Here is an 8,522-nt window from a genome sequence, read left to right as displayed (position 1 = left end):
ACAAGATGGTTTGAGGAGCACTGATATTAATGCGGGGAGTTCGGATTGGAACTCTGTACAAGCTGCAAGGTAGCACTGTTGTTGATGGGTGCAATAGTTCTATGGTTCCTGAAAATGGAGTAGAGAATCTAGTGGTCTCTCGAGAGAATACCATGTTGTGGCATCAAAGGCTTGGACATATTGGAGAGAAGGGCCTTCGAATACTTCATGGTAAAGGTATGAATAATAGCTCTCTGGATTTTGATTTCTGTGAAAATTGGGTATATGGGAAGAAGAATCGTGTGAGTTTCCCCTCTAGTGGTAAGACGACGAAACAAATATTAAAGCTTGTGCACAGTGATGTGTTTGGACCTATGATGGTTCCATCACTAGGTAAGTCTATGTACTATGTATCATTCATAGATGACTTCTCAATGAATACATGGATATATTTTCTTAAGAAGAAATCTGAAGTCTTTGACAGGTTTAAAGAATTTAAGGCTCTGGTGGAAAATCAGACAGAGAAGAAGATAAAGGTGCTGAGGACAGATAATGGTGGAGAATTTTGCAGCAAGGAATTTGAAGAATTTTGTAAGAAGTGTGGTATAGCACGGCAGAAGACTACTCCATATACACCTCAACAAAATGGAGTCGCAGAAAGAATGAACAAGACGTTGATGGAAAGGGCAAGAAGCATGCTCAGTGGTGCCGGGTTAGGACAGGAATTCTGGGCAGAGGCGGTGGATACTGCATGTTACCTGATCAATAGATCACCTTCATCAGCGTTGGAGGATAAGACTCCACAAGAAGTACGGACTGGTAAGAAACCCTCTCTTTCACATCTAAGGGTATTTGGATGTGATGCATATGTACATGTTCCAAAGGAGAAACGAACCAAGTTGGATAGTAAATATGAAAAGTGCATCTTTATTGGGTATAAGGATGGTTTAAAGGGTTATAAGCTTTGGAACCCAGTCACACGGAAGGTTGTGTACAGTCGAGATGTGGTGTTGAGAGAGGTAAAAGATGTTATTCAACATGAAGTCCAACTAAAGGAACCTGAGAAGATAGAGTTTGAGCCAAAGGAGGAAGAATCAGACTCTGCAGCAGAGGAGGAATCAGAAGATGAAGAGCCACAAACTCCGGCTGTGAGAAGATCAGTTCGAGAAAGAAGGCAGCCAGAAAGGTATAGTCCATCTGCTTTCAGTTCAAATTTTGCTTTGTCTGTTACTGATAATGATCCCAGAAATGTGGAGGAAGCAGTGGATTCAGAGGATGGAAAACTCTGGAAAGAGGCCATGGTCGATGAAATGGCATCTTTGCACAAAAATGAGGCTTGGGATCTGGTGGAGTTGCTGGCTGGAAGGAAACCCATTGGCAGCAAATGGGTGTTCATGAAGAAGACAAATGCAGAAGGAAAGGTGGAGAAATACAAAGCTAGGTTGGTAGCAAAAGGTTATTCCCAGGTGCCAGGAATTGATTTTGGTGATATTTTTTCTCCTGTTGCCAAGGTAACTTCTATTATATTACTTTTATCTGTTGTTGCTGCTTTTGATTTTGAGGTAGAACAGATGGATGTGAAGACAACATTTCTTCACGGGGATTTGGAAGAGGAAATCTACATGAAGCAACCTGAAGGCTTTGCGGTGAAGGGTAAGAAAGAACTGGTATGCAAGTTAAAGAAGTCTCTGTATGGGTTAAAACAATCACCAAGGATGTGGTATCAGAAATTTGATACATTTATACGGGGACTTGGCTTCACTAGAAGCAAAGCAGATCATTGTGTGTATTTTAAATTAATTGGTGACCGTATTATTTATCTGGTCTTGTATGTGGATGATATGTTGCTGGTTGGAAATGACAAAGAAATTATCCAGGATTTGAAGACCCAATTGTCCTCCAAATTCGACATGAAAGATCTTGGTGCTGCAAACTATATTTTGGGCTTGGAAATTAAAAGAGATCGGTCAAAGAGGAAGCTCTTGTTAAACCAGAGGAAGTATGTCGAGACAATACTCCAGAGGTTTAATATGCAGGATAGTAAACCGGTGAAGGTTCCTATTCTTGTAGGTTTGATGTTATCTGCTGAACAGTGTCCTATGACACAAGAAGAGGAAGAGGACATGTCCCGTGTTCCATATGCAAGTGTAGTGGGTAGCCTGATGTATGCAATGGTCTGTACTAGACCAGACATTGCACATGCAGTGGGAGTATTGAGCAGGTTTAAGTCAAAACCTGGCAAGGAGCACTGGACAGCAGTGAAGCGGGTTTTCAAGTATTTGCGTGGCACTAGTGATTATGGTTTGTGCTACCAAGGAAGACCAGGATTGGACAGAGTGTTGGATATTCATGGCTTTGTTGATGTAGACTGAGCTGGAGATCTAGATCAGAGAAGATCTACAAGTGGGTATGTGTTTAACCTATTTGGAGGTGCAGTCAGTTAGATGAGTAAGAAACAATCTGTAGTGGCACTATCAACTACAGAGGCAGAATACATGGCAGCCACTCATGCAAGCAAGGAAGCAGTTTGGTTGCAGAGATTGTGTTCAAGTATGGGGTTAGTACAGGGAGCTATAAGAATAGACTGTGACAGCCAAAGTGCAATTTTCTTGGCAAAGAACCCTGCTTATCATTCAAAGACAAAGCACATTGATGTTCAGTATCACTTTGTGAGGGATATGATAGAAGACAGAAAGGTGTTCTTGGTAAAGGTGGACACTTTGAAGAATACTACAGATGCATTGACAAAATCTGTGAGCTCTGAGAAGTTCTCTTGGTGTAGAGAAGCAATGGGAATCTCAGGGCTGAAAAATGACTAAGCTCTCCTGTGGCCCCCTGTGGAAAGAAAACAACAAGTGGGAGATTGTTGGGTTGTGTTATATTCTTTCCACATAGTTAATAGGGGGTTTGAAGGGCAACCGTAACCCCACTTTATGGGGTCTGGGGCAGTGCCCCGGAAAATTTTGGTTTTGGACCATATGTTAGGTTTGGCGGACCCACCTATGGTTTTGTGCATGATTTTCACACATGTTTTTTGGACGCGATGGTTTTCGGTCTATGGTATTGGATGCTTCGGCATGTATAAATATGTATTGTAACATTGAAAGGAACATAATGAAAAAAATCAAACTGGTAGTCCCGGTTTTGGGATCCAGGGAAAAATCTCTGTGCATATGTGTTTTATGGGTTATGCTCTCGCATTGTTTATTTTCTTTGTTTAAGAATTTGTATGCAGGTAATTTCTGTATAGGGTTAAAACCTACACAAACAACTACTTGCCAGCACACAGGTACGATCTTAACACGGTGGCATGGCAACTCATGATCATTGGACAATATACTGCGCAAGGGTCATGCGTATGAAAACTCATGACACAGTCGGGCGACTGGTCAAACAGGACGGCCATGTAAATCATGCATTATAAACACCAATGGACAAGAAGTGCAGTACAGCCCTGAAACGGTCATGAACCGACTGAGCTCTTGCGCTGTTTAAACCATAATCTTCATTGCCGAATAGCTCAGAGAAATGGTGTTTGAAGCCGCAGCATAGTAAAAAGAAGAGTGAATTGAGTTCGGGTGGATTTAAAGAAGGAAATCATCCTGGGTTTAATGTTCAGGGATAGCAGATTTTCGGGATTTAATCAGGTAAGGCGCTAGTTGTTTAAAGCTCGGCACACAGTGAGTCAAGGTTATGAACTATCTGAATTAATGGTTACGATTGCTCTGTCCCTGCCACCAGTCAATTGCACAGTTGAACAAGGATTTGGAGCGCCGGATATTCCTCAAAGCGCTCGTTGATAACAGGTAAGCCGAAACCATAGCCTCAAATCCGTTGATTCGCTGCGTGAATCTTGGTATGCACTGCTAGTGGATCACGCTTCCCTTAAATGACAATGCATTGCATGGTTAACACGTTTAGGATTTGGCATTGTTATAAGGAATTTTTATGGTGTGCCGTGTTAACAATGGAAACTATACACAGAGGAGGCACGAAACTTAATTGTTATGGCATGTTATATTGAATGGTGGTGAGTGGGTATTAAAATGTGAGTGCTATAGACTGCGCACTGCGCTTGTTTGTTGCCATACATTGTTTTGATTGCGCGCCGTTTCAAACGTCAAAACAAACAGTCAAACTGTTATGAAACGACATGCGTCCATAACCCTTGCTGCGCACTGTTGTTTCGTTTGCACCGAAAACAGGGGATTGAAATGCCTAAGGATTGAATGGATAATGCATGTGAAATTTTGACTTTTCAAACGAAGATTTGATTGTTGAGCTAAATGCGTCGTGTTTTCTTATTTTATCACTCGTATTTGTGAGGCCGAGCGTATGTGTATAGTCCTCAATCTGCCATGCTGAGGCCGAGAGCCTTCTTGCCCATATTTTTGATGCAACTAAGCGCATTTTTGGTAATTGTTTTTATGATGAGGTCGTAGGCATATTTTCCAAATTTTGTGATCAGCCAAAAGCGTTTTTGCAAATATTTTTGGTTAGGGCGAGAGCATCTTGATTTTTTTTTATGAGGCCGAGAGCCATATGCATGCAAACTACTCAGTTTTCCTGGTTGAACATACATAGTAAAACAATGGTTTGAATTTTGGCAACAAAATAAGGCAATGAGCATATATGGATATTGTTTATATATGTATTTTTGTTTTTAAAAACAGAGAGCAACATATTAACAGGGGTATACAGGTGTATGTTTGCATTGAGAAGGGAACTAAAACAATGTTGTTGTAGAGAACAGAGTCAAGCAAAGGTCAGACTTAAGTTGATTGAGAGGAGGAAGGTAAGCTTCTTCGCTTTCAAAATTTCATTTTGAAAACAAACAAATAGTTATATTTTTTTTTTGTCAAAATGAAATTAGTAACAACAGAGGAATTCATTCATTGGTTTACAGAAGCAATGTCAGTCAGAGTAGAGCCAAAATTTCAGATAGAAAGCTGGGGGAAGGAAACTATAGAAAAACTTTACCAGGTGGGGATGATAAGTTTCCTACAAAAATTTGATGGCCACTCTGAACAAATAACCAGGGACTTTATAAACAATTTCAGTCAAGACCAGACACGGGTAGGAGATGTCATTATTCCTGTAACCCAGGAATATCTTTCCCAATCTTTAGATCTACCCATGATAAGTGAAAAGTATTACAAAGGCCTGCACTTCAAGGAGAAAGCTTGGACTTTCTTTCTTGAGAAGAACCGGAAAGGGACATTTGATAGAACAAAAGGGATACCCAAGCAATGGTTTAATGAACCATGGGGTGAGTTGGTTTTGGTTATCCAAAAGTTTTTGACCTGTGATAGAGGATATAGCGTTGCCCACTTGTATCATGTCAGACTTCTGCAGCATATAAAAGGGGAGGATAGGATTAACTTGCCTTATTTCCTATATAGGAGCCTTTTGAGAATCATTGAAACAGTCAAACATGAACACAGGCCTAAAGTAGGACAGATTTACCACGAAGGATTAATCAAAATCCTAGTTGAGTATCAGGTGAGATCACAGGGCATAGTGTGGCGAGAGTTCATGTCTAAAAATCAATTCATTGAACAGGTTAATGAGGCACAGGATAAAACAGAGGATTGATGAACTCACCTTTGTATCCCAGAACAAGAGTCAAACAACAGAATAGCATGGCTATGCAAGAAAATGAAACATCTGTTATGTCTATTCCTAGAAGATTTAGGAATAAAAGTCCCATTGATTTAGACAAGGAAGTAGAAACATATTCCCCAAGACAACAAGAAGAAAATGATATTGCACAAGAGGTATTTGAGAAGGATTCTTCATATGATGATGTAGCAGCAGCATCACTAATGAAAACAACACAAGCTTTTGAGAGAGAAATCAATTTGGGAAGAATCAGGGATTTAACTGACCAATTGGAAATTACCAAAATCTTGCAGAAACAATTAAAAGAAGAAAACAAGGCAAATAAGAAAGATAATGCTAAATTGGTTAAGGCAAATGAAAAATGAAATGAAGAATTGGGGAGGCTGAAAAGGAAAAATGATCTACTTTCTATGCAAGCATTTAAATGGCTAAAGGAAAAGAACATGTGGTAGGCAAAGTATGAAAAACAAAAGGTCAAAGCAGCTTTGTTTAGGAAGAGACATGACACAGGTCTGGATTGTTTGGTCAGGGCAGCACAACAGGAAGCATCTACAGGTACAACATCTACTACAGAGAGACGGAGGTCAAAGAGGAGCAAGCAAGCATGGGGACATGCTTGATGATAAGCAAGGGAGAGATGTTGGGCCTTAGTTTTGGTCTTATTTTTGCTCAAAGAAACTTACTTATCCATCTATTTTCCATCCATTTTCCCTTCATTTATCCCATTTTGATGTATATTTGATATCCATTAAGGTATTTAATTTTAATTTTTCAATTTCTAAAATTTTTATGAAAATTTGGTTTTTAGTGCAAAATTGGCAGATTCAGAAATTCTCGTAATAGCTCTATGGTTGATATGGTTGCAGGACACTTGGGCACAAATGGAATGCATGGATGAATAGCTTGGGAACTAGGACTAAGCCATCAATGCTTAGTTCGAACAGAACAAGCTTTATTAGGCCCATTTGGTGCTAGTCAACCATGACTAGTCATTCAGGAATCCCATAGAAATAGGGCAGTTTTGAGATTTCATAGGAATGGTCATCTTTCTTGGGATGGGAGTAATTAATTCGACTTAGATAGGTGGATGAGAGTAGATGGGTTTTCTTGAGTGAATATAGATCAGTTCTTTCATGAGACTTCTTATTTAAAGCCAAAACTTTGATGGCTTATGTATTGATTTTATGATATACTTTTATGTTGTGACATCTTTGGATTGAGGAGTTGATTTGAAGACTTGTGTTATTATTATTTTGCTTTTCAATGCTATGGATGTGTGACTGAATTTAATCTTCTGATATCACCTCTCAAGTGTGCAAGTCAAGGGTGGAGGGCCCCCATTCCAAGCTAAGTACACTTCCTTGTTAACTAGTTTCATTTCCTTGTAATCTGGTTGATTGTGGCACTAGTTTTTCAAAGCATTATTTCAGTTTGCTTTATGGTTTATGCATAGTGATTGATTTCATTAGTTAATAGCTTATTCATCACTTTATTGAGTTGGAAAAACAGGTGTTCAAGTTGGGCATCCCTTCTGCTAAAATGATGAATCAAAACTAGTTTCTTTTGTTTGCATGCAAGTAGTTTCTCGTTGAGATTTTGATATTGAGATGAATGAATTATAATGGAATACCTTATGTGTCTCTTAAGTTAAGAGCTTCTCTCATTAATAATTTATCCATCTTAAGCTTTTGGTTTCAATCTCTGATTCATTAAGTGATAATTGAGGTGAAGGTGGACTTCTTGAGTCAAGAACCCTTTCAATATTTTTCCTCTTTTTAAGCTGATTGAATTAGAGTTATAGAATGTATTACTTTTAGATTTTGAATAACTTATCTTTCAAGGTTTTATTACATCTGATCTTCACATATAGTGAACTTGCCTCAAAGCATAAACAACCCGGATTGATAAGAAATAATTGTGTTAATTTAGGTCCACAAATTAGCTCAACAGTAAGCTATAACTTTACCTTCTTGTGTCAATACTCTGCCAACATCTTCCTTACTTGCATCCATGCATGCCACTTTTAGCACGAGTGCAGTCATAAGTAGGTGTTTTAATCTCTCAAAGCTTTGTTGGCATTCTGTTGTCCATTGAAAGGTGCATCCCTTCTTTTGTAAGGAAGTCATTGTAAAGGAAACTTTTGAAAATCCTTCAATGAACTGATGGTAGTACCTGGCTAAACCCAGGAGGGATCTAATATCAGCAACACTCTTTGCAGTGGTCCATTCCATAATGGTTTTGATCTTCTTCAGGTCTACCGCTATCCCTTCGGCTAATATAACGTTTCCCAAGTATTGGATCTGATCTTTGAAAAAATCACATTTGCTAAATTTAGCATATAACTTGTTTTCTCATAATGTTTGCAACACAATCCTCAAATGTTCTTCATGTTCCTCCTAATTTTTAAGGTATATCAAAATATCATCAATAAAAATTAACGTAAAATTATCAAGATAGGGTTGGAAAATACCATGCATCAAACTCATAAAGGTGGTTGGGGCATTCGTGAGGCCAAATGGCAATACTACGAACTCGTAATTACCATAACGAGTTCAAAATTTCGTTTTATAGATGTCCCCCTCCTTTATCCTTGTCTGGTGGTAACCAGATCTTAAATCAATTTTCGAGAAAACCTTGCCTCCCTGCAATTGATCGAATAGATCATCAATACGTTGCAAGGGGTACTTATTCTTAATGACCAACTTGTTTAAATGACAATAATCGATGCAAAATCTCAAATTTCCATCTTTCTTTCGTACAAATAGGACGAGATCCCCACAAGGGGACACACTAGGACGGATGTACTTTCTATCCAAAAGCTCCTGAAGTTGCATTTTGAGTTTTCTCAACTCAAGTATGGTCATGTGGTAAGAGGTTTTGGACAGCGAGGCTACACCTGGGATAAGTTAAATGGTGAAGTC

The sequence above is a fragment of the Pinus tabuliformis genome, chromosome Q, assembly GCF_031772625.1.
Source record: "Pinus tabuliformis cultivar Carrire ecotype Pingquan chromosome Q, CPIR1, whole genome shotgun sequence".
NCBI lineage: Eukaryota > Viridiplantae > Streptophyta > Pinopsida > Pinales > Pinaceae > Pinus > Pinus tabuliformis.
The sequence above is the reverse complement of the archived record's forward strand: the minus strand, read 5'-3'. Positions refer to the sequence as shown.